The sequence below is a fragment of the Rhinoderma darwinii genome, chromosome 11, assembly GCF_050947455.1.
Source record: "Rhinoderma darwinii isolate aRhiDar2 chromosome 11, aRhiDar2.hap1, whole genome shotgun sequence".
NCBI lineage: Eukaryota > Metazoa > Chordata > Amphibia > Anura > Rhinodermatidae > Rhinoderma > Rhinoderma darwinii.
The window spans coordinates 6240299-6265183 of NC_134697.1; the positions used below are offsets into that span (position 1 = coordinate 6240299).

Consider the following 24885-nt stretch of genomic DNA (forward strand, 5'->3'; position numbering starts at 1 on the left):
CTAAAGGTTGAGAGGAAAGAGGTTTTTTAAACACGTGGTGAAATGGTGAGTTTGTAAAAAATAATTTTGGTGTGAAATAAGGGTGTTAGGTTTTAGGATACAATTACTACCCACTGCATTTCTATTTGGTGATATAGTAGGGGAAGTGAAAATAAATTCATACAAAACATATTGTATGTTGACAGAGTGTACGTAGCAAGCAAATAAAAAAGAGTAGTGGATGGAATAAATTATATTATGTGCGGGGATGGCTGGAAAAAATATTCAGAAAATCCAGATTGTGTTTAAGAGGAATAGGGGGGAATATTCTATTCCTGTTATTAGTATTATTTAATATTATATAAGAAATGAATATATTTTGAGTATTTTCCTTTGTTATCTCTTTATGACATTTCTAAAAATAAATAAAAACTTGAAGTAAAAAATTAGAAGGTTTTATAATGGCTACACCAGTGCAACATGTTTGCTGAAATTCTATTGGTAAATTGATGCACTTCAGTAATTTATACTTGTAATAATATTAGTTTATTAAATGGTCTTCAAGATTTGTATTCAATATTGTATAATATTACATAGGGCACCCACACATCTCATGTAGTTTGATTGCATTTCAGTAAAAGGGTTAAGCATAGTAACAGTTAGGGTCTCCGATCAGCAAGCCATTGGGGTACCTGTGTGCAAGCTTCTCATGCAGTGTCTAGTATCAGATCTGGCACAACCGCCGCAGACTCAGTCATTTGACTTGTGCAACTGGGACAAGTGATGAGTTCCACTTAAGATACTGTGGCATGGAATGAAGTGCAAAGCCACTTGAAGGAGAGGACTGTGGGGAATGATGGATTAAGTTTATTCTCTGCATCTTCCATTCCACAGACTGGTTAAACCCACCAACCTACTGAGAAGCAGAACTCTGTCCAAGATTAATGACTCCACTGAGGAGGAGAGATTATTCTGCAAATGCTGCCAGTGTATGGAATAATAAAAGCAGAAAAATAAAAAGGTCGGCACTTGATTTTTTTTTATACATTTTTCTTGCGTTAACACTCGAAACCCTCAAAAATGCAATTTTTTATAAAGTGGGCCTTTAATCCGGGAATGTCTGATCAAAGATGTAGAAATAAGCTCAACTGCGCCCAATAAATAGCCCCACTAAGTACCAATATGGAGTCCTATCCCAATCACTCCTTAAAGCGGTATTCCCCTCTCAAACATTTATGGCTTAAATACTGAGACACGCATCTACCTAGGGTTCTTCGACTCCAATCCTGCCTGGCGAGGCACCCATCGGCCGTGGAATCCAGGCATAGAATGAGTAAAGAGGTGGCCGTGCATGTGTGCAGTTCTCTCCAGTCACGTCTATGGGAGTTACGGAAACATCTGAGTGCACTTGCTCTGCTTGGCCACCTCTCTATTCATTCTCCCTTACCAAGAGGGATGGGGCTCATGGGACCCCTGTTCTCCAGATAGGTCCTACCTAGAGCCAACGTCATAAAAATGTGGTATTGACAGTGGCGTAACTACCGCGGTAGCAGCAGTAGCGGCTGCTACGGGGCCCGGGGCTTGAGGGGGCCCGTGCCGCCAGCCGACACGCCCTCCCAAATGCCCGGTGGCGCCGCTAGCAGCCGTTATGGCTGCTACAGGGGTAGCACCGCTACTGTGGGGCCCGCGCCGCCGAGCCTTACACAGGCACTCTCATGCTTGTAGGTGTCGCTAGCACCGGAGGGGGCCCCGGTGTTAGCGGCAGCCAAATACATGTATTAGCGCTGAATGGCCTGGCATGTTCCGTGCCTGACCATCCAGTGCCTTACAATGACACTGATTGGCTAGCGGCGCGATGACATCATCGCACCGCTTCCATGCTTGGAAGGTGCTGATTGGCGGGGCAAGTCATTCTGCCCCGCCAATCAGCGTCATTGAAGGACGCTCATTCAGCTCCTGCAGACATGCTCAGAAGAGAGCATGTCTGCATCGCCAGTGAACAGCGTGGGAACCGGAGAATGTGAGTATGTCAACTTTATATATTTTTTTCCTCATAAAAATGTGAATGGCATTATCTATAGTGGGGGGGGGGTCGTCTTTATGTGGGCTATTATATATAGAGGGGTCTATATGTGGGGCAGTAGCTACAGGGGGGTCTATATGTGGGGCAGTAGCTACAGGGGGGTCTATATGTGGGGGTGTGGGCCACTATCTACAGGGGGGTCTATATGTGGTGCAGTATATGTGAGACACTATACAGGGGTGGGCTATATGTAGAGCACTATAGGGGAGCTATTTTTTAGGGTACTTTCTATAGGGGTGGGCTATGTGTGGGGCACTATATACAGGGGTGGGTTACCTGTGGGGCACTAGCAACAGGGTGGCTATATGTAGTGCACAGTCTACAGGGGTGGGCTATATGTGGGACAATATCTACAGAGGTGGGCTATACGTGGAGCACTAACTATAGGGGAAGCTATATGTAGGGCAGCACGGTGGCTCAGTGGTTAGCACTATTGCCTTGCAGCTCTGGAGTCCATGTGTGGGCACTATCTACAGGGGCTTCTATGTAGGTCACTATCTACAGGGGGCACTATCTACAGGGGGCACTATCTACAGGGGGCACTATCTACAGGGGGCACTATCTACAGGGGGCACAGTGTGTGTGTGTGTGTGTGTGTGTGACAGTTATATTTAGATGTGTTGAGAATTTTTACTTTGTTTACAGGTGCAGAAATGTTTTAAAAGTGAGAAGCTGAAGACATCTGAGTGGAAAACTGCAGAAGTGGGTCATGGCCGGGAGAAATCCATCATAGATGTCTGAACCGGAGGGAGAAGAAAATAACTAGAATCTGAGACGTCACCGGTGAGTCACTCAATGTAAATGTTTATTCTGCCTCTAATCAGTATTGTATTCACTGTATGATCTGCAGCGAGATGATGGTGGTATGATTTTTTTTTGTGAAACCGCATCTCCCAGCATATCCTTATCATTGTTTCGGCCATGCTGGGAGCTGTAGTTTTACGCCGTACAAACCTATGCGCAGTGGCGTAACTACCGCTATAGCAGCCGTAGCGACATCTACGGGGCCTGCAGCATGAGGGGGCCGGTGCCACCCGCCGGCACGGCCCCTCCCATGGCCGCAGGCTCCGCTAGCAGCCGCTATGGCTGCTACAGCGCGACGCCACTGAAGGGGTTGTTCCTACAAAAGACATGCATCCCCTATCCACAGGATAGGGGATACATGTGGGATCGCTGGGACGCCCAGCGATGAGGAGAACGGGGGACCGAAAGTCCCCCCTAAGTTCTCCATGACAAACCTCGGACTTCCGGGGTCCGTGTCGGCAGCTCCATGGAAATTACTTGCGCACCGGTCGTGCTTGTGCGCATGCGTGACCAGCGCTCCTTTCATTCTTATTGAGCTGCGCAGACGCCGGAAGTCCGAGGTTTGTCATGGAGAACTTCGGGGGACTTTCGGTCCCCCGTTCTCCTTATCGCTGCCAGCGATCACACATGTATCCCCTATCCTGTGGATAGGGGATGCATGTCTTTTGTAGGACAAACTATAGGCCGTTTTTTTTTGGGGGGGGGGGTCTGTATGGCGTAATCTACAGAGGGAGCTGTATGGCGTTATCTACAGAGGGGGCTGTATGGCGTTATCTACAGAGGGGGCTGTATGGCGTTATCTACAGGGGGCTGTGTATGGTGCTATCTATAGGGGGGCGCTGTGTGGTGGAATCTATAGGGAGGCACTATCTACAAGGGGGGGTTGTGTGATACCCAGCAGAGGGGGGGGGGCCCAGTCAAAAGTTTGCTATGGGGCCCAGTCTTTCCTAGTTACGCCCCTGGGTATTGAATATATGGCGTTTGGACACAGCTCCATGTTTATGAAGCCCCCTGCACCACAATTTCCCATACATATAAATATGTGTGCAGATTTGGGAAGTCTACATGGAAAAGTGTTGGAAAATAACACAAGGTCTGGCCTGGCATTGTTTCAAGCCTACGGCCGATTCATCGTCGGGGCGAGTACTCTGTAAATAAACTTGGCACACGTGGCACTGGAGGACAGCCTGGTCTCTGTTTGTATCTTCACACTTGCATTGTGACTTCTATTCATAACGAAAGCCACAATGCTCTGCTGGACTCGTCGTACGAGGGATACCATTGACTTACAATGGGGGCCATTAGTTTCCCGCCTAAGGTTCCCGTCTGGTGTCTGTCGGTTTGACGAGAAGAATTGCACTATTCTACCTGTCAAATACAATGGAACCTGCAAAAGAGCCTCCAAAGCAGATGTGAACAGAGCCTTCGAAAATCTCCCTCATTGTTTTCAGATTTTACAATGTGTACACGAGATCTCAATCACTACAATATAAAGGGGGTTTTACTCGGGGCGATTATCAGGCAGACCAGCGTTCATATAACGCTCGTTGCCGATAATTGCCTTGTGTAAACGGGAGAGATCAGCAGGTGAACGAGCAAATGCTGGATCATCTGCTGATCGTAACATTTTAAAAAAGTTAAATATTATGGTTGTCGGCAGCACATCTTGGTGTGTAAACAGGGAGACGCGCTGCCGACATGATGTATGGGGACGAGCGATCAGAGTAACGACTGCTCGTCCCCATCCATAGCTCCGTGTGACAGGAGCAAATGAGCGCCGATCAATGATGTCTCGTTGATCGGCGCTCACTGCACCGGCGGAGTGTACTTGACTGTGAATGAATTTTATAGTTTTCGGCCCATAAAAAAACTTAGTCTTTATTCCCAGAGAAAAACCCTCAATTGTTAGGGATCTGCCAGGTACTTCATCTAGGTATACTCCTGGGATTAATCAATCCACACCTGAGGCCAGACCTGTTCGACTGACACCATCTCCCACCAACCAGGGTGGCAGGCTCAGGAGTGGGAGAGCCTATCGCGGCCTGGTCTCTCGGAGTTAGCTCCGCCCCCTGCCCTTTATTACCTGCCCTGTTCTCTCCCTCAGTGCTTGTAATTCTTTTGGATTCCTGGCCTCACTGCTGCTTGCTCCAGCCTGCTTCTGCCGTGCTTCTGCCTTGCTGCAGTTCTGCTTTACCTGCTTTGCTTTGCCCCTGGCTTGCTTCTGTCTCCTTGCCCGCTTGGGTGTACTCACTTCGTCCTGGTCCTGACTGTCCGTTCGCCGCTCCGTTTCCTCGTGGCGTTCCGTGGCTACTGCCCCTTCCCTTGCATGTTCCCTGTTTGTTTTCCTGTGCACTTAGACAGCGTAGGGACCGCCGCCCAGTTGTACCTCGTCGCCTAGGGCGGGTCGTTGCAAGTAGGCAGGGACAGGGCGGTGGGTAGATTAGGGCTCACTTTCCCTTCACCTCCTTCCGGCCATTACATAATTACAAGCCCTTACCTAGTCTACCATTTCTCCTACGCTGACGCTATCATGGACCCCCTTGAGACCCTGGCCCAGCAGATGCAGGGCCTCTCCCTACAGGTCCAGGCCCTGGCCCAAAGGGTCAATCAGGGTGACGCTGCTTTAGTAGTACCCCTCACCTCACCTCTAGAACCCGACCTCAAGTTACCTGACCGGTTCTCAGGGGACCGTAAGACGTTTCTCTCCTTCCGGGAGAGTTGCAGACTGTATTTCCGCCTAAAGCCCCACTCCTCAGGTTCCGAGAACCAGCGGGTGGGTATCATCATATCCCGACTCCAGGAAGGGCCCCAAGAGTGGGCCTTCTCCTTGGCTCCTGACGCCCCTGAACTTTCCTCTGTTGATCGTTTTTTCTCTGCCCTCGGACTCATTTACGACGAGACTGACAGGACTGCCTTAGCCGAGAGTCAGTTGGTGACCTTACGTCAGGGTAGGAGACCGGTTGAGGAATACTGTTCTGATTTTAGGAAGTGGTGCGTAGCTTCTCAGTGGAACGATCCGGCCCTAAGGTGCCAGTTTAGGTTAGGATTATCTGATGCCCTGAAGGATCTGCTGGTTAGCTACCCCTCGTCTGACTCCCTTGACCAGGTTATGGCCCTAGCAGTACGACTTGACCGACGTCTCAGGGAACGTCAGCTAGAACGCTTCAGTGTGCTCCCCTCTGACTTTTCTGCGATCCCCCCCGAGGTCCCGTCTCCTCGCCCCTCCACGGAGGACTCGGAGGTACCTATGCAACTCGGGGCCTCCATGTCCCCTCGACAACGTAGGGAGTTTCGCAGAATGAATGGTCTCTGCTTCTACTGTGGGGACGACAAGCATCTACTGAACACCTGTCCCAGGCGCAAGAATAAGAAGCCGGAAAACTTCCGCGCCTAAGTGATCATCGGGGAGGTCACTTGGGCGCACAGGTATTTCCCGTTAATGTGAAACGCAATAAAATTTTGCTTCCCTTTCAGGTCTCGTTTGCTGGCCGGGCTGCCACGGGCAGTGCTTTCGTGGATTCAGGGTCATCTGCTAATATCATGTCTGCGGAATTTGCTATGTCTCTAAAGATGCCTTGTATTGATTTACCTTATCCTATCCCTGTAGTAGGAATCGACTCAACTCCCCTTGCTAATGGTTATTTTACTCAGCATACTCCTGTTTTTGAACTCCTTGTTGGCTCCATGCATTTGGAGCAGTGCTCTGTACTGGTGATGCAGGGATTATCGTCTGATCTGGTTTTAGGCCTTCCCTGGTTGCAGTTGCATAATCCCACGTTTGATTGGAATACTGGGGATCTCACCAAATGGGGTAATGAATGTCTTATGTCATGTCTTTCTGTTAACTCTATTTCTCCCCGGGAGGAGGTAAACACGCTTCCTGAGTTTGTTCAGGACTTCGCCGATGTGTTTTCTAAGGAGGCCTCCGAGGTGTTGCCCCCCCATAGAGATTACGATTGCGCTATCGATTTGGTGCCTGGTGCCAAGCTTCCTAAGGGTAGGATATTTAATCTTTCATGTCCTGAACGTGAAGCCATGAGGGTGTATATCCAAGAATGCCTGGCCAAGGGTTTCATTCGCCCCTCGACTTCTCCTGTAGGTGCTGGCTTCTTCTTCGTGGGGAAGAAGGATGGTGGTCTTAGGCCGTGCATTGATTATCGTAACCTGAATAAGGTCACCGTAAGGAACCAGTACCCACTTCCTTTGATTCCGGATCTTTTTAATCAGGTTCAGGGAGCCCAATGGTTTTCTAAGTTCGATCTACGGGGGGCATATAACCTTATCCGCATCAAAGAGGGGGATGAGTGGAAAACTGCGTTCAACACACCCGAGGGTCATTTCGAATACCTGGTCATGCCCTTTGGGTTGTGTAATGCCCCTGCTGTCTTCCAGAATTTTATTAATGAAATCCTGAGAGAGTACCTGGGTAATTTTCTTGTTGTGTACCTTGATGACATACTGGTGTTTTCCAAGGACTGGTCCTCCCACGTGGAGCATGTCAGGAAGGTGCTCCAGGTCCTTCGGGAGAATAATCTGTTTGCTAAGACTGAAAAATGTGTCTTTGGGGTACAGGAGATACCATTTTTAGGGCAAATCCTCACTCCTCATGAATTCCGCATGGACCCTGCCAAGGTTCAGGCTGTGGCGGAATGGGTCCAACCTGCCTCCCTTAAGGCGTTACAGTGTTTTTTAGGGTTCGCCAATTATTACAGGAGATTTATTGCCAACTTCTCGGTCGTCGCTAAGCCTCTTACGGACCTTACCCGCAAGGGTGCTGATGTCCTCCATTGGCCCCCTGAGGCCGTCCAGGCCTTTGAGACCCTCAAGAAGTGCTTTATCTCGGCCCCCGTGCTGATTCAGCCCAACCAAGAGGAGCCATTTATTGTGGAGGTTGACGCTTCCGAGGTGGGAGTGGGGGCCGTCTTGTCCCAGGGTACCAGCTCCCTCACCCATCTCCGCCCCTGTGCTTACTTCTCTAGGAAGTTTTCGCCCACGGAGAGTAACTATGATATTGGCAACCGCGAACTTCTAGCCATTAAATGGGCTTTTGAGGAGTGGCGGCACTTCCTGGAGGGGGCCAGACACCAGGTAACGGTCCTTACGGATCACAAGAATCTGGTTTTCCTAGAATCGGCCCGGAGGCTTAATCCTAGGCAAGCTCGGTGGGCACTATTCTTTACCAGATTTAATTTCTTGGTTACCTATAGGGCTGGGTCCAAGAATATTAAGGCTGATGCTCTGTCACGTAGTTTCATGACCAATCCTCCTTCTGAGAAGGATCCTGCTTGTATTTTACCCCCTGGTATAATCGTCTCTGCCACGGATTCTGATTTAGCTTCTGATATCGCGGCTGATCAGGGTGCAGCTCCCGGGAACGTCCCTGGGGACAAACTGTTTGTTCCCCTGCAATACCGGCTGAGGGTACTCAGGGAAAACCATGACTCCGCTCTATCTGGTCATCCTGGCATCTTGGGCACCAAACACCTCATTACCAGAAACTATTGGTGGCCTGGGTTGCCTAAAGACGTTAGGGCTTACGTCGCCGCTTGTGAGGTTTGCGCTAGGTCCAAAACCCCTAGGTCCCGACCTGCGGGCCTACTACGTTCCTTGCCCATTCCCCAGAGACCTTGGACCCATATCTCCATGGATTTTATCACCGATTTGCCTCCATCTCAGGGCAAGTCGGTGGTGTGGGTGGTAGTCGACCGCTTCAGCAAGATGTGCCACTTTGTGCCCCTTAAGAAGCTACCTAACGCCAAGACGTTAGCTTCTTTGTTTGTGAAACACATCCTGCGTCTCCATGGGGCCCCAGTCAATATCGTTTCTGACAGAGGGGTACAATTTGTTTCCTTATTTTGGAGAGCTTTTTGTAAAAAGTTGGAGATTGATCTGTCCTTCTCCTCCGCCTTCCATCCCGAAACTAATGGCCAAACGGAAAGGACCAACCAATCCCTGGAACAATATTTAAGGTGTTTCATCTCTGACTGTCAATTCGATTGGGTCTCATTCCTTCCCCTTGCTGAATTTTTCTTGAATAACCGGGTCAGTAACTCGTCAGGGGTCTCCCCGTTTTTCTGTAATTTCGGGTTTAACCCAAGATTCTCCTCCGTCTCCCCTGGTTGTTCCAATAATCCTGAGGTAGAGGATGTTCATCGGGAACTGTGCACTGTCTGGGCCCAGGTTCAGAAGAACCTAGAGGCGTCCCAGAGCGCACAAAAGATTCAGGCGGATAGTAGACGTTCTGCTAACCCCCGGTTTGTCGTCGGGGATTTGGTCTGGTTGTCGTCCAGGAACTTGCGCCTTAAGGTCCCGTCCAGGAAGTTTGCTCCCCGATTTATTGGACCTTATAAGATCATTGAAGTCCTCAACCCTGTATCCTTCCGTCTGGAGCTCCCCCCATCATTTCGCATACATGACGTCTTCCATGCCTCCCTCCTTAAACGCTGCTCCCCGTCCTGGTCCCCCTCGAGGATACCTCCTGTTCCCGTTCTCACCCCTGAGGGGGTGGAATTCGAGGTGGCCAAGATTATGGACAGTAGGATGGTCCAGGGCTCCCTCCAGTACCTGGTCCATTGGAGAGGATACGGGCCGGAGGAGAGGACTTGGGTACCTGCCCGTGATGTTCACGCTGGGGTATTGATCAGGAGGTTCCACCTTCTCTTCCCCACTAAACCGGGTCCCCTTAGTAAGGGTCCGGTGGCCCCTCATAAAAGGGGGAGTACTGTTAGGGATCTGCCAGGTACTTCATCTAGGTATACTCCTGGGATTAATCAATCCACACCTGAGGCCAGACCTGTTCGACTGACACCATCTCCCACCAACCAGGGTGGCAGGCTCAGGAGTGGGAGAGCCTATCGCGGCCTGGTCTGTCGGAGTTAGCTCCGCCCCCTGTCCTTTATTACCTGCCCTGTTCTCTCCCTCAGTGCTTGTAATTCTTTTGGATTCCTGGCCCCACTGCTGCTTGCTCCAGCCTGCTTCTGCCGTGCTTCTGCCTTGCTGCAGTTCTGCTTTACCTGCTTTGCTTTGCCCCTGGCTTGCTTCTGTCTCCTTGCCCGCTTGGGTGTACTCACTTCGTCCTGGTCCTGACTGTCCGTTCGCCGCTCCGTTTCCTCGTGGCGTTCCGTGGCTACTGCCCCTTCCCTTGCATGTTCCCTGTTTGTTTTCCTGTGCACTTAGACAGCGTAGGGACCGCCGCCCAGTTGTACCTCGTCGCCTAGGGCGGGTCGTTGCAAGTAGGCAGGGACAGGGCGGTGGGTAGATTAGGGCTCACTTTCCCTTCACCTCCTTCCGGCCATTACATCAATTCAATATTCATGACTTTTGAAGAAAAAAACAAGCTCGCAAGCAAGTATTTTCCATGCATATAAATATAACCAGTACACCAGACGGCTGGACAAACTTATAGATCGGTTTCACAACTGCGCAAATGTGATCGGGATATTTCAGGTTTTATGTTCTGTTAGAGGAGATGTCAACGAAACGCTGACCCAGATTTTCTTTGGGACATAAAACCATTCCCAAACCTGCACCTGTCGCTCAGTCCTGATGATGTCCAGAACTGCCTGAAATTAATCATCATCTATGCAAACCCGCCAGTCACCGGCCGGACCGTGTATGTCCGAGATGCTAGACGCTACGTAATGCTAGCCAAGCTAAGCTGAAGACTAGTCCGTTCCAATATCAATCCTGAGCTGAAGCAAACCTACAATATGCGACCAAATAGTGTGAATTCACACGCGGCAGATTTGTTTCAGAAATTTCTGTCTGTCCCATTCTTCGAATAGAATTTGCAGAAATTCTCGCACCTGATGCAGAAACAACTTCATTCAGATATATGGATCCCCGATACAGAGACATGTGGACTCATCCCCATTGTCCAACTACATCTTTACATTTCCACCAAATGTTGTAATTCAAATATTATACATAAACCTTTAACTATGACAACGAGGGCAAATCAAATTCTCATTCAAATTGTGGGAAATGTGGATAAATCTAAATTATTTTTTTTTGCTCAAATTTTTGGAAGGGCAGTTCACTTTAGAATTAAAAAAATAGACTGAATTTTTTTCTTGGACCTGTCTACGAATTTGTTTTGATCCATATTACACAATAGGGCAGATTTATTAATATTGTCCTACATTTAGACCGGTTAAAACGAGACCAGACAGGCAGTAACTGCATCAAATCTATCACGATGGCGCAGACTGTATGATAAATTTGGAAGATCTTGCTAGACTTATTAGACACTTTTGTATTCCTTACACCACCTCGGGGCCGGCGAATTTTACCTCAATATTTTGTGCTTAAACATGGCGCACGCCGATAAGAAATCTGATACATTTAATGACTCCTCTTACCCAAGCCTAACTTTTCAAAGCTCAGGGAATCTACAAAAAATGTCTAAACCACCGATATTTGACTCATTGTATGTACGCTACTTTGTGGTGCAATTTGTGCCAGAATTTTTATGTAAATCTTTTCTGCTGTTTTTATAGTGTATTATAAAACACTTTTTTGGGAGCTCCACATTTGCGGCCATGATCCCTCAAAGTAATAACATCCTTCCACACAGCTTATTTCTGTCCATATTATGGTTTTGTAGTGTTTGTGATCGTAGATAACTTCAAAATACAAATCTGCAGTGAGGACAAACTATATCCATCTATAGCAAACTATATCCATCTGTAGCAAACTATATACATCTGTAGCAAACTATATACATCTGTAGCAAACTATATCCATCTGTCATTTCTTATAGAAACAATCTGTAAATGCGGCTTTGTGTATTTCCCCCGTTTAGTGATACATAATTCTGAATCTCTGGTTTACTATAATAAAATATTACAACATGCCAAGCTGCAGTTTCTGCCCATCTGTGTGTTCTGTGCCGGAATGGAAACAGATGCATTGAGTTTGTCATAAAACAGCCATAAAAAAAGAACAGAACTGGCTGGTCTGTGACCCCGAATTAAAGGGGCTCCCGTTCTGCAGCCAGTTCCCCTGAAATCAGGATCACTTTACCTCTATCTGATATTTTTGTAACTACATGCCTTTCCCCTGGGACAGCTGTCGGCCCCACACATAATAATGTCATATTGAATACGGCATTTGAAATATTGCAGAATTTAATAGCTGGATTTAAAAAAATAGTAACACGCTGCATCAGCACAAGTGCCACAATACAATTATCCCACCAGAATGACACTATATACAATGACGCCGCGACATTAACAACACAATTACGGCACCAGACATTTGGTCTGATGGAAAATCAACTCATACAATCTTTATAAATACTATAAGATATAATGAAGTCATTTACAATTCTACAATCACAACTTCTGGTTCTCCAGAGATAATGGTAATAAATATAAGATAAAGTTTGTCATAAGAAACACGTTATACACCTTGTGATAATTGTCATGGAGATTAGACTGCTTCCTGCGCCCTCCATACACTAGGAAACTGTTGCAGATACGGAGTTAAAATAGTTCAAGTACGTGCACCGTGTTTATAGATGTTGCGACCGCCACGGCTGATACTTTTTAGTTTGTGGATGTGATTTGTCACAAATATGCACTAAATCTACAAAGTTTTGTGCACCAAAATACTTTCAGGCATCCGGTACCATATCAGTCGTACGTTTATTTTGCACTTTTTGTGCGACGTTTCAGGTTTCAGTGCGCATGCTCCAACACATAGTTTCTCCTAGTAAATTTACCGCCATGTTTGTCAAAAGAAAACTTGGCTAAAATACACTTTTTATCTTTATGTCCCAGCAGTGTATTGAATTTTCTCTATCTCTACCAACAGTTTCCATTGTGTAATGACATTCGTCACCCGCACACATACAGATAATACACAGAGAACGGCCGCAACGTTTCTCTGCAGGTTCTTATAGCGTGGGTGGCAGCTGAAGTGCCTCCGCCTTTATAATAGACGGCTATTCAAAATGAAAAGCCGCAGGTCAACCTCAGTCAAGAGCTCCGAAATCCTTCCCATCAACATGACCGGATCAGGCTCCGAAGTTACTGCGTGCTCTAAGTGCACCTGAACTCCTAACAGAAAATCACAAGGGGAACATGAAAGGCGAAAGTTCAATCGAAGTTTTGAAAATGTTCATCATCTACTCCTGAAGTTACCGCTCATATTTGCAGATTTTTTGCCTCCCTACCTGTCCGCAGCATTACAGGCACATTCATGTTCTGCAGCATTAAGAAACCTGTAACTTCCATTTACCAAAGAAAGAAATTGAATCCGTCAGGTCATGAAACCTCGACCTTAAGCGCAGCATTAAAATGGCGCAAAGCTGTAACTTTATAATGAGGGTATTTCTAACATGTTTTTATATCTTTATGTGATTTTTATTATTTTCTAGCTAATTTAGTTAATCAGTTTATCTTACTTTTATAATATCTTAAGCCCCATGTGAAACAACAATAGGAGATATTCAAAATGCCGGTGATTACATGAGGAACAACTTCACAATGAACAAAACTTTACGTGCCGCGTTCATGCAGATCCAGTAACTTAATAGTATACTATTGTGACATTTTATATTTTATTGTCTATTAATATATTTTTCATACAGTTATAAAACATTATTTAAGATTTGAAGTTCTGCAAATGAGAACGAATGAAAATGCAAAATTAAAGAAGCAGCTTATAAATAGTACTGGAGTGTTATAAGAGGAGCGGCTGATATCAGTCACATATATGATGTAATGTCTCTGGAGGATATAATAGTGCTGGAGTGTTATAAGAGGAGCGGCTGATATCAGTCACATATATGATGTCATGTCTCTGGAGGATATAATAGTACTGGAGTGATATAAGAGGAGCGGCTGATATCAGTCACACATATGATGTAATGTCTCTGGAGGATATAATAGTACTGGAGTGTTATAAGAGGAGCGGCTGATATCAGTCACATATGATGTAATGTTACTGGAGGATATAATAGTACTGGAGTGTTATAAGAGGAGCGGCTGATATCAGTCACATATATGATGTCATGTCTCTGGAGGATATAATAGTACTGGAGTGATATAAGAGGAGCGGCTGATATCAGTCACACATATGATGTAATGTCTCTGGAGGATATAATAGTACTGGAGTGTTATAAGAGGAGCGGCTGATATCAGTCACATATGATGTAATGTTACTGGAGGATATAATAGTACTGGAGTGTTATAAGAGGAGCGGCTGATATCAGTCACACATATGATGTAATGTCTCTGGAGGATATAATAGTACTGGAGTGTTATAAGAGGAGCGGCTGATATCAGTCACACATGATGTAAATATCGCTGGAGGATATAATAGTTCTGGAGCGTTATATGATGAGCGGCTGATAGCAGTCACGCACATGATGTAAATGTCTCTAGAGGATATAATAGTACTGGAGTGTTATAAGAGGAGCGGCTGATATCAGTCACATATATGATGTCATGTCTCTGGAGGATATAATAGTACTGGAGTGATATAAGAGGAGCGGCTGATATCAGTCACACATATGATGTAATGTCTCTGGAGGATATAATAGTACTGGAGTGTTATAAGAAAATGACTGCCTGATTTGAACGATTAAAATAAATTTATTATGATATTCTTAAAAATGGGCCCTTAAAGCCAAATTAACAGGCTCAATCATTAGGTCAGCTATTATATATATATGCTGAATCCCAACGATTGACTGGTAATAGCGCCGTACCACGCTACCCCTTGCGCTATGTTGCGCTCGTCCGGCTCTTAAAGCCACGTACAATACTCTGGTCAGCAATAGGGTCAAAACCTCCAAGGTTTGGTCGCAAGCCCCCTATTACGAGATCACTGACCAGTATACTTCTCAAAGTTAGATTGTTAATTGTAATATTCTATCGTTAATCCTACGCGTTTCAGAACCACCGTTACTGGTGGAACCTCTTCAGGGATTATTATTGTTAAACGATAATTTTTGATTTAAATGCCGGAGCGCACGGTTGTGTGCATTAATGAACCTCCCGGCCCGTGCACGATCAAGATACAATGGTCGCACACGAGCCGGCGAGGTGCCGGTCTTTTAAGCGGCTAGGGCCCGCCCCCCATATTGACATGCCCCCGGCGTACCACCAATCCACATCCGACACGTCACTCAGGACCTGTCAGGATTGTGGCACGCCTCCAATTTTCTGTAGCCAATAGGGTATGTGTAAGACGACTAGCGTCCCTAGTAACGCTGGAGATCCAAAAGCGGATCCAATACTTCAATGGGGAGTATTAAACTGTGAGTGGATGCAATGTCCTAAATAGAGGACAATGCGCCGAACAACCGGCCCAAAAACCCCCCTTACTACCAGATTGCAGAGTGAACACAGTGCACGGCACAAGATCGTCTGGCCGACACCACAGTTGCGTCTCGTTGCTATGACGACCACAGGACACACACATATCACTGGGTAGGTTACAGACATGCAACACTACTCCTAAAACGAAATCAAGATGTTTAAACCTCCACAGACATCTACAAGGGTTACTAGGGTGTACTAAATACTATATCAAGATGGTACATAGCCATAGTACGAGGTGAGGACAGCTACCCATACTCACAAACCATGTATCCTTACAGTGTTCTATCTCTCCCTGGCTTATAGATGAACCCCTTCTCGTGTCTACTAAAGGGGACATACTAAACCAGCTTGTATTTCAAGGGTACATGGTTGTGGATGACAAAACGATGTCATAGAAAACACGCATACGAAATCTGTTCGTTCATACCCAGGGGAGCAGTGGTGCGCAGTCGAAAAATCCACTGTGCTTCCTTTTGAAGGATAATTTTATTGATATTCCCTCCTCTCATAGTGGGTCTCACGTATTCAACACCCTGGAATCTCAGAGAGGAACTATCCCCATTATGAAATTCCCAAACGTGACGCGATATCGGGGTATCCTCCTTCCTTCTGCAGTCCCCTATATGATCCCGTATCCTCCTCCTGAACTCTCTGATAGTTTTGCCAACATACTGTTTACCACATATACAGGTAATCATATAGACAATGCCCTTAGTCCGACAGTTGATATACGTTCTGTTCTCAAAAATCCTTCCCGTACTCATACTCTTGAAAGTCGTGCCACATTGAATAGAGGCACACGCCTTACATGATCCACATCTATACGTCCCTTTGAGGTTACCATTGAGCCACGTAGTAGAGGGGTCCTGTCTACCCATATGGCTATGTACCACATAATCCTTGATATTCCTACCCCTCCTGAACGTAATCAAGGGAGAATGTCCCACCAAATCTCCAATATCTGGATCAGCCTCAAGGATCCCCCAATAACATTGGAGGATTTCTCTGATCTCCGAACTAGCTGAGTCAAATGTACCAATGACTCTGATGGTATTGTCATCACTTTGCTTTGGTCTGGGATTCAATAAATCATCACGGTTACATCCTAGGGCGTTCTGATAAGCCCCTCTTAGAATATGTCTCGGGTATCCTCTATTAATAAATCTGTTTTCCAGTTCACATGCCGATATTTTGAAATCAGATACAGTGGAACAGTTTCGTCGTGCCCTCAAGTATTGACCCTTTGGTATTCCCCGTTTTAAATTCATAGGGTGACAGCTCTCCCACCTAAGTAAGCTATTTGTGGCCGTTTCTTTACGAAACATGTTGGTATGAATATTTCCACCCGCGGATTTCGATATCACTATATCCAAAAAAGTAATTTTATTCACACTAATTTCTGATGTGAAAAACAAACCTTTATCATTAACATTCAGTATAGCCACAAATTTCTCAAACTCCACCTGGGTCCCTTTCCATAATATTAAAATGTCATCGATGAATCTTATCCATAGTATGATATGCGATACCCATTGTTCCATTTTTTCACAGAAAACACATAACTCCTCCCACCAACCCAGGTATAAGTTCGCATATGTGGGTGCACAAGGGCTCCCCATCGCGACTCCCCTGAGTTGGTGGTAATATTTCTGGTCAAATAGAAAGAAATTGTGCTCAAGGATATATTTAAGGAGCAAGATAACAAATTCATTATGAGCTGCAAATTGGGTTCCTTTCCCCCTAAGGAAATGTTGAATGGCAAGACAACCCTGATCATGTGGGATAGAGCTATACAGTGCCTCAACATCTAAGGAGGCCAGTAAAACGTCCTGTTCACATCTAATACCATCCAACTTCCTTAGAGCATCCATCGTATCCCTGATATATGATGGGAGTGACACCACAAATGGTCTCAAAATCCTGTCAATGTACAGGCTAGCATTTTGTGACAGACTGTTGATGCCCGAGACGATTGGTCTACCCTTTAATGGCTCCAGTCCTTTATGGATTTTTGGCAAACTATAAAAGGTAGCAATTTGGGGAAAATCAATCAGCATAAAGCTCATCTCCTTCTCACTAATAAGGTCCAAAGTTTTTGCAGGACCTAAAATCCCCTTCAATTGGTTTTTAAAAATCATCGTCGGATCTGATTGTAGCACCCTATAACACTGTTTGTCTTGTAGTATTTTATAACACATCGCCTTGTACTTGATCTGGTCCATGACCACAGTATTCCCACCCTTATCAGATGGTTTGATAATAATACTGTCATCATTTTCCAGCGATCTAAGTCCTGCCATTTCCTCTCTGGTTGTATTAAATCGGCCACATTTAGATTTGTCTAGTGACCGAAGTTGATCCTCCACCACCTTAATGAACACATCGATCGGGGTATTATCGTTGAGAGGCGCAAATTTACTAGAAGGAACCCTTAGATCCGTGAATGGACCTTTTCCTTCCTCCCTTTGGCCTTCCTCCCATAACCCCTCCAACAGTCTGAGATCAGGAAGATCATCCTCCACTAAACCTAGCTCAAGACACTTGCGTCTATCATGTGTCCTAAAAAAATTTTTCCATTTTAATTTTCTACCAAACAAGTTTAGGTCCTTCACCCATGTGAATAGGTTAAATCTACCTGTTGGGACAAATGATAGACCCCTCTTGAGAATGGCAACCTCATCCTTTGATAGGATACGTGAGGACAGGTTAATGACCTGTGTTTCCTCATCAACCCCACTCGAGCTAGACCTTATAGTTCTCTCCTGTCCCTCAGGAGGTACTCTGAGATGGGGTGGCTCTTGGCTAAAAAACCAGCCCCCCTATTAGGGCCTTTGCCCCTCCCTCTACCTCTTGAATTGACCCGAGTAGGGTATCTGCTCATTCCCATTCCTCTTTGTCTTCTTTGATGGTTTCTACCTAGTTCAGAGTCTGAGCACTCTTGCTCTGATGAAGAAATGTCAGTGTCAGGGTTATGTGGTGCTGTCATTCTAGCACTATAGTCAAACACTCTCCCCTCCTTAAAATCCAGGGTATCGCGTACAAATTGAAAGTGCTTCCTCTCCTTTATGTGTCCTGTAAATTTCTCTACTGCCAATTGTAGGGTACTCTCTTTCCTCTCATATTCAAGGTTACTTGCGAATCTCTGAGCAGCAATTATGCTATCTTTCAGTTCTTGACTGCTTTTATTAATACACCTTTTCTCCTCCTCTAATAGAATATTCATAAATCTCAGAGAGGATTCTATGGACTCCTTTTCCCACTTTTTCAGGAGTTCCGGTGATCTAATCCTCGCTGCTGGTATTAAAGAGATTCTCAGTCCCCTCGGAACAATTTGATTTTTAATATATGTCTCTAGTGTCTGAATTTCCCACCAAGCTCTTATGTGGTCCTTGTAGATCTTAGTTAACTGCCGAAAAGCTACGGTGATACTCATATTCTGGATGGATGGTGCAATCTCATTCTCTGAGAACACCTCCCTAGCGTCATGCATCCACTTATCCGTATTAATATCCCCTGTGAGGAATCCTGCCATCTCCAATTAAATTCCACAAACTAGAATAATTGATATAATACTATCTCACTGATAACCAAGGTTTTCGTTCCGTTAAATGTGAAAATGACTGCCTGATTTGAACGATTAAAATAAATTTATTATGATATTCTTAAAAATGGGCCCTTAAAGCCAAATTAACAGGCTCAATCATTAGGTCAGCTATTATATATATATGCTGAATCCCAACGATTGACTGGTAATAGCGCCGTACCACGCTACCCCTTGCGCTATGTTGCGCTCGTCCGGCTCTTAAAGCCACGTACAATACTCTGGTCAGCAATAGGGTCAAAACCTCCAAGGTTTGGTCGCAAGCCCCCTATTACGAGATCACTGACCAGTATACTTCTCAAAGTTAGATTGTTAATTGTAATATTCTATCGTTAATCCTACGCGTTTCAGAACCACCGTTACTGGTGGAACCTCTTCAGGGATTATTATTGTTAAACGATAATTTTTGATTTAAATGCCGGAGCGCACGGTTGTGTGCATTAATGAACCTCCCGGCCCGTGCACGATCAAGATACAATGGTCGCACACGAGCCGGCGAGGTGCCGGTCTTTTAAGCGGCTAGGGCCCGCCCCCCATATTGACATGCCCCCGGCGTACCACCAATCCACATCCGACACGTCACTCAGGACCTGTCAGGATTGTGGCACGCCTCCAATTTTCTGTAGCCAATAGGGTATGTGTAAGACGACTAGCGTCCCTAGTAACGCTGGAGATCCAAAAGCAGATCCAATACTTCAATGGGGAGTATTAAACTGTGAGTGGATGCAATGTCCTAAATAGAGGACAATGCGCCGAACAACCGGCCCAAAAACCCCCCTTACTACCAGATTGCAGAGTGAACACAGTGCACGGCACAAGATCGTCTGGCCGACACCACAGTTGCGTCTCGTTGCTATGACGACCACAGGACACACACATATCACTGGGTAGGTTACAGACATGCAACACTACTCCTAAAACGAAATCAAGATGTTTAAACCTCCACAGACATCTACAAGGGTTACTAGGGTGTACTAAATACTATATCAAGATGGTACATAGCCATAGTACGAGGTGAGGACAGCTACCCATACTCACAAACCATGTATCCTTACAGTGTTCTATCTCTCCCTGGCTTATAGATGAACCCCTTCTCGTGTCTACTAAAGGGGACATACTAAACCAGCTTGTATTTCAAGGGTACATGGTTGTGGATGACAAAACGATGTCATAGAAAACACGCATACGAAATCTGTTCGTTCATACCCAGGGGAGCAGTGGTGCGCAGTCGATATGTGTGTGTCCTGTGGTCGTCATAGCAACGAGACGCAACTGTGGTGTCGGCCAGACGATCTTGTGCCGTGCACTGTGTTCACTCTGCAATCTGGTAGTAAGGGGGGTTTTTGGGCCGGTTGTTCGGCGCATTGTCCTCTATTTAGGACATTGCATCCACTCACAGTTTAATACTCCCCATTGAAGTATTGGATCCGCTTTTGGATCTCCAGCGTTACTAGGGACGCTAGTCGTCTTACACATACCCTATTGGCTACAGAAAATTGGAGGCGTGCCACAATCCTGACAGGTCCTGAGTGACGTGTCGGATGTGGATTGGTGGTACGCCGGGGGCATGTCAATATGGGGGGCGGGCCCTAGCCGCTTAAAAGACCGGCACCTCGCCGGCTCGTGTGCGACCATTGTATCTTGATCGTGCACGGGCCGGGAGGTTCATTAATGCACACAACCGTGCGCTCCGGCATTTAAATCAAAAATTATCGTTTAACAATAATAATCCCTGAAGAGGTTCCACCAGTAACGGTGGTTCTGAAACGCGTAGGATTAACGATAGAATATTACAATTAACAATCTAACTTTGAGAAGTATACTGGTCAGTGATCTCGTAATAGGGGGCTTGCGACCAAACCTTGGAGGTTTTGACCCTATTGCTGACCAGAGTATTGTACGTGGCTTTAAGAGCCGGACGAGCGCAACATAGCGCAAGGGGTAGCGTGGTACGGCGCTATTACCAGTCAATCGTTGGGATTCAGCATATATATATAATAGCTGACCTAATGATTGAGCCTGTTAATTTGGCTTTAAGGGCCCATTTTTAAGAATATCATAATAAATTTATTTTAATCGTTCAAATCAGGCAGTCATTTTCACATTTAACGGAACGAAAACCTTGGTTATCAGTGAGATGGAGTGTTATAAGAGGAGCGGCTGATATCAGTCACATATGATGTAATGTTACTGGAGGATATAATAGTGCTGGAGTGTTATAAGAGGAGCGGCTGATATCAGTCACATATATGATGTAATGTCTCTGGAGGATATAATAGTACTGGAGTGTTATAAGAGGAGCGGCTGATATCAGTCACATATATGATGTCATGTCTCTGGAGGATATAATAGTACTGGAGTGATATAAGAGGAGCGGCTGATATCAGTCACACATATGATGTAATGTCTCTGGAGGATATAATAGTACTGGAGTGTTATAAGAGGAGCGGCTGATATCAGTCACATATGATGTAATGTTACTGGAGGAAATAATAGTACTGGCGTGTTATAAGAGGAGCGGCTGATATCAGTCACACATGATGTAAATATCGCTGGAGGATATAATAGTTCTGGAGCTATATAAGATGAGCGGCTGATAGCAGTCACGCACATGATGTAATGTCTCTGTAGGATATAATAGTGCTGGAGTGATATAAGAGGAGCAGCTGATATCAGTCACATATGATGTAATGTCTCTGGAGGATATAATAGTGCTGGAGTGTTATAAGTGGAGCGGCTGATATCAGTCACATATGATGTAATGTCTCTGGAGGATATAATAGTACTGGAGTGTTATAAGAGGAGCGGCTGATATCAGTCACACATATGATGTAATGTCTCTGGAGGATATAATAGTGCTGGAGTGTTATAAGAGGAGAGGCTGATATCTGTCATACATATGATGTAATGTCTCTGGAGGATATAATAGTGCTGAAGTGTTATAAGAGGAGCGGCTGATATCTGTCATACATATGATGTAATGTCTCTGGAGGATATAATAGTGCTGAAGTGTTATAAGAGGAGCGGCTGATATCAGTCACATATGATGTAATGTCTCTGGAGGATATAATAGTTCTGGAGTGTTATAAGAGGAGCGGCTGATATCAGTCAAATATAATGTAATGTCTCTGGAGGATATAATAGTGCTGGAGTGTTATAAGAGGAGCGGCTGATATCAGTCACACATATGATGTAATGTCTCTGGAGGATATAATAGTACTGGAGTGTTATAAGAGGAGCGGCTGATATCAGTCACACATATGATGTAATGTCTCTGTAGGATATAATAGTGCTGGAGTGTTATAAGAGGAGCGGCTGATATCTGTCATACATATGATGTAATGTCTCTGGAGGATATAATAGTGCTGGAGTGATATAAGAGGAGCGGCTGATATCAGTCACACATATGATGTAATGTCTCTGGAGGATATAATAGTGCTGGAGTGTTATAACAGGAGCGGCTGATATCAGTCACACATATGATGTAATGTCTCTGGAGGATATAATAGTACTGGAGTGATATAAGAGGAGCGGCTGATATCAGTCACACATATGATGTAATGTCTCTGGAGGATATAATAGTACTGGAGTGATATAAGAAGAGCGGCTGATAACAGTCACACATATGATGTAATGTCTCTGGAGGATATAATAGTGCTGGAGTGTTATAAGAGGAGAGGCTGATATCAGTCACACATATGATGTAATGTCTCTGGAGGATATAATAGTACTGGAGTGATATAAGAGGAGCGGCTGATATCAGTCACATATGATGTAATGTCTCTGGAGGATATAATAGTGCTGGAGTGATATAAGAGGAGCGGCTGATATCAGTCACACATATTATGTAATGTCTCTGGAGGATATAATAGTGCTGGAGTGATATAAGAGGAGCGGCTGATATCAGTCACACATATGATGTAATGTCTGGAGGATATAATAGTGCTGGAGTGATATAAGAGGAGCGGCTGATATCAGTCACACATGATGTAATGTCTCTGGAGGATATAATAGTGCTGGAGTGATATAAGAGGAGCGGCTGATATCAGTCACATATATGATGTAATGTCTCTGGAGGATATAATAGTGCTGGAGTGATATAAGAGGAGCGGCTGATATCAGTCACATATATGATGTAATGTCTCTGGAGGATATAATAGTACTGGAGTGATATAAGAGGAGCGGCTGATATCAGTCACATATGATGTAATGTCTCTGGAGGATATAATAGTACTGGAGTGATATAAGAGGAGCGGCTGATATCAGTCACACACATGATGTAATGTCTCTGGAGGATATAATAGTACTGGAGTGATATAAGAGGAGCGGCTGATATCAGTCACACATATGATGTAATGTCTCTGGAGGATATAATAGTACTGGAGTGATATAAGAGGAGCGGCTGATATCAGTCACACATATGATGTAATGTCTCTGGAGGATATAATAGTGCTGGAGTGATATAAGAGGAGCGGCTGATATCAGTCACATATGATGTAATGTCTCTGGAGGATATAATAGTGCTGGAGTGTTATAAAGGGAGCGGCTGATATCAGTCACACACATGATGTAAATGTCTCTGGAGGATATAATAGTACTGGAGTGATATAAGAGGGGCGGCTGATATCAGTCACATATGATGTAATGTCTCTGGAGGATATAATAGTGCTGGAGTGTTATAAAGGGAGCGGCTGATAGCAGTGGATGGAAATGTTTCTGGAGGTTCTCAGCACTGGAGATATGTGACATAAAGTAGTGATCAAAGAATTTTCTGCACTTTTCATCACTCATCCCTTTGAACAAAGCAGCCAGTCTTTCGTCAGTCTGAAGTAGCTGATAACAGGGAACAATAGATCACATTTAACTACACAGCAAATGGACTGCATGTTTACTTCTCCTTAAAAAATGTGTACAGTAAACTAGTAAGAAAGGTTTGTCATTCTTCATGTCCTTTGTTTGATATTTGCAGTGACGGAGTTATATCGCTGAGGTTATGTGCAACTGAAGGAGGCGTTATAAAACACAACGTTACAACAGAATGACAGCAGTGATGGCTGAGCCACAGATGTGGTGAATTCCAGCATCCAGAGAACTCCACGCTCCGTGTCAGGTAACAATGACGCCAACCCTCGAACATTTACTCCAAAGCACATTTACTATGGCCAAAGGTGGCAGCGAGCGGCACAACACCGTCCCTGCCCTTAGATTTACAATACACATTGACTGGTCTGGGTTCTGTTTTGCAGGTCGCTGGACTTCTCCAGTCTGACAAAACTTCATCAGTTTCCTAAAGGTGACTTCAGTTTTAAATAAAATTTTCTTGACGTTATTTCACATGGAATTGTTTTATCCAAGTGCAAATGAAACGTAGAGGTTTTACAGGCTCTGTTGTATTTAGAATAAGGGGGCTTTCTCAATACATGTTAAAAAAATATGCCCTCCCTATGGTGCCCACTGACTTGAGTACCCCTGCATGTAAACATTGCCGCGACTATTAGGTCCGTACATGCCCCCCTACCCGGTCTCACTGTCTGTACAATACATAGGACACCCCCTGACATTGCACAGAGAGTGTGTCCTGGTTGTGACCGTGTATTGTCAGTATGGACCGGAGCGCTCTTGCTATGTTCACATGCAGCGACGCTCAGGTCAGTGGGTGCCGTAGGGTGGAGAGACTGCATTTTATTTTTTATGTATTAAGTGTCATGAAAAAGAAGAGGGCTAAATAAAAGAAAAACAAAAGGGATTATTTGGGGACTGAAAAGTTTTATCAGTGTAGTCCCTGTAGTATGTGATACACTCGCTAATATACATTCCGGTCCCCCATCGCGCTGATTATGAGATTTTGATAGATTTTTATAGCGCAGGCGGAGGACGTGAAGTCTAGTTGGACAGTCCTTTTTTATGACGAGACGACTCTTCGGTCCCGCTGTATTCTATGTAATCGCTATAACGATGACATAGAATACAGCGGAGCCGTTCACATGACGAAGAGTCGTGTCGTCATGAAGGAAGACTGTCCAATTAGACTTCCGGTTCCCCACCATCGCTATAAAAATCGACTAAAATCTCATAATCAGCGCGAT

General features: G+C 45.1%; 1 protein-coding gene and 1 long non-coding RNA gene across 2 annotated transcripts in view; one reads left to right on the plus strand and one right to left on the minus strand.

Annotated features, from left to right (window-relative positions):
• RBM20 (RNA binding motif protein 20) overlaps positions 1-24885 on the minus strand; it is a 242329-nt gene that overhangs the window by 194596 nt on the left and 22848 nt on the right. The window lies entirely within an intron of this gene.
• LOC142663572 (uncharacterized) lies at positions 892-24539 on the plus strand. The gene is made up of 3 exons (XR_012851109.1): positions 892-1000; positions 23769-23909; positions 24046-24539. It is a non-coding gene; the product is annotated as an uncharacterized LOC142663572 (long non-coding RNA).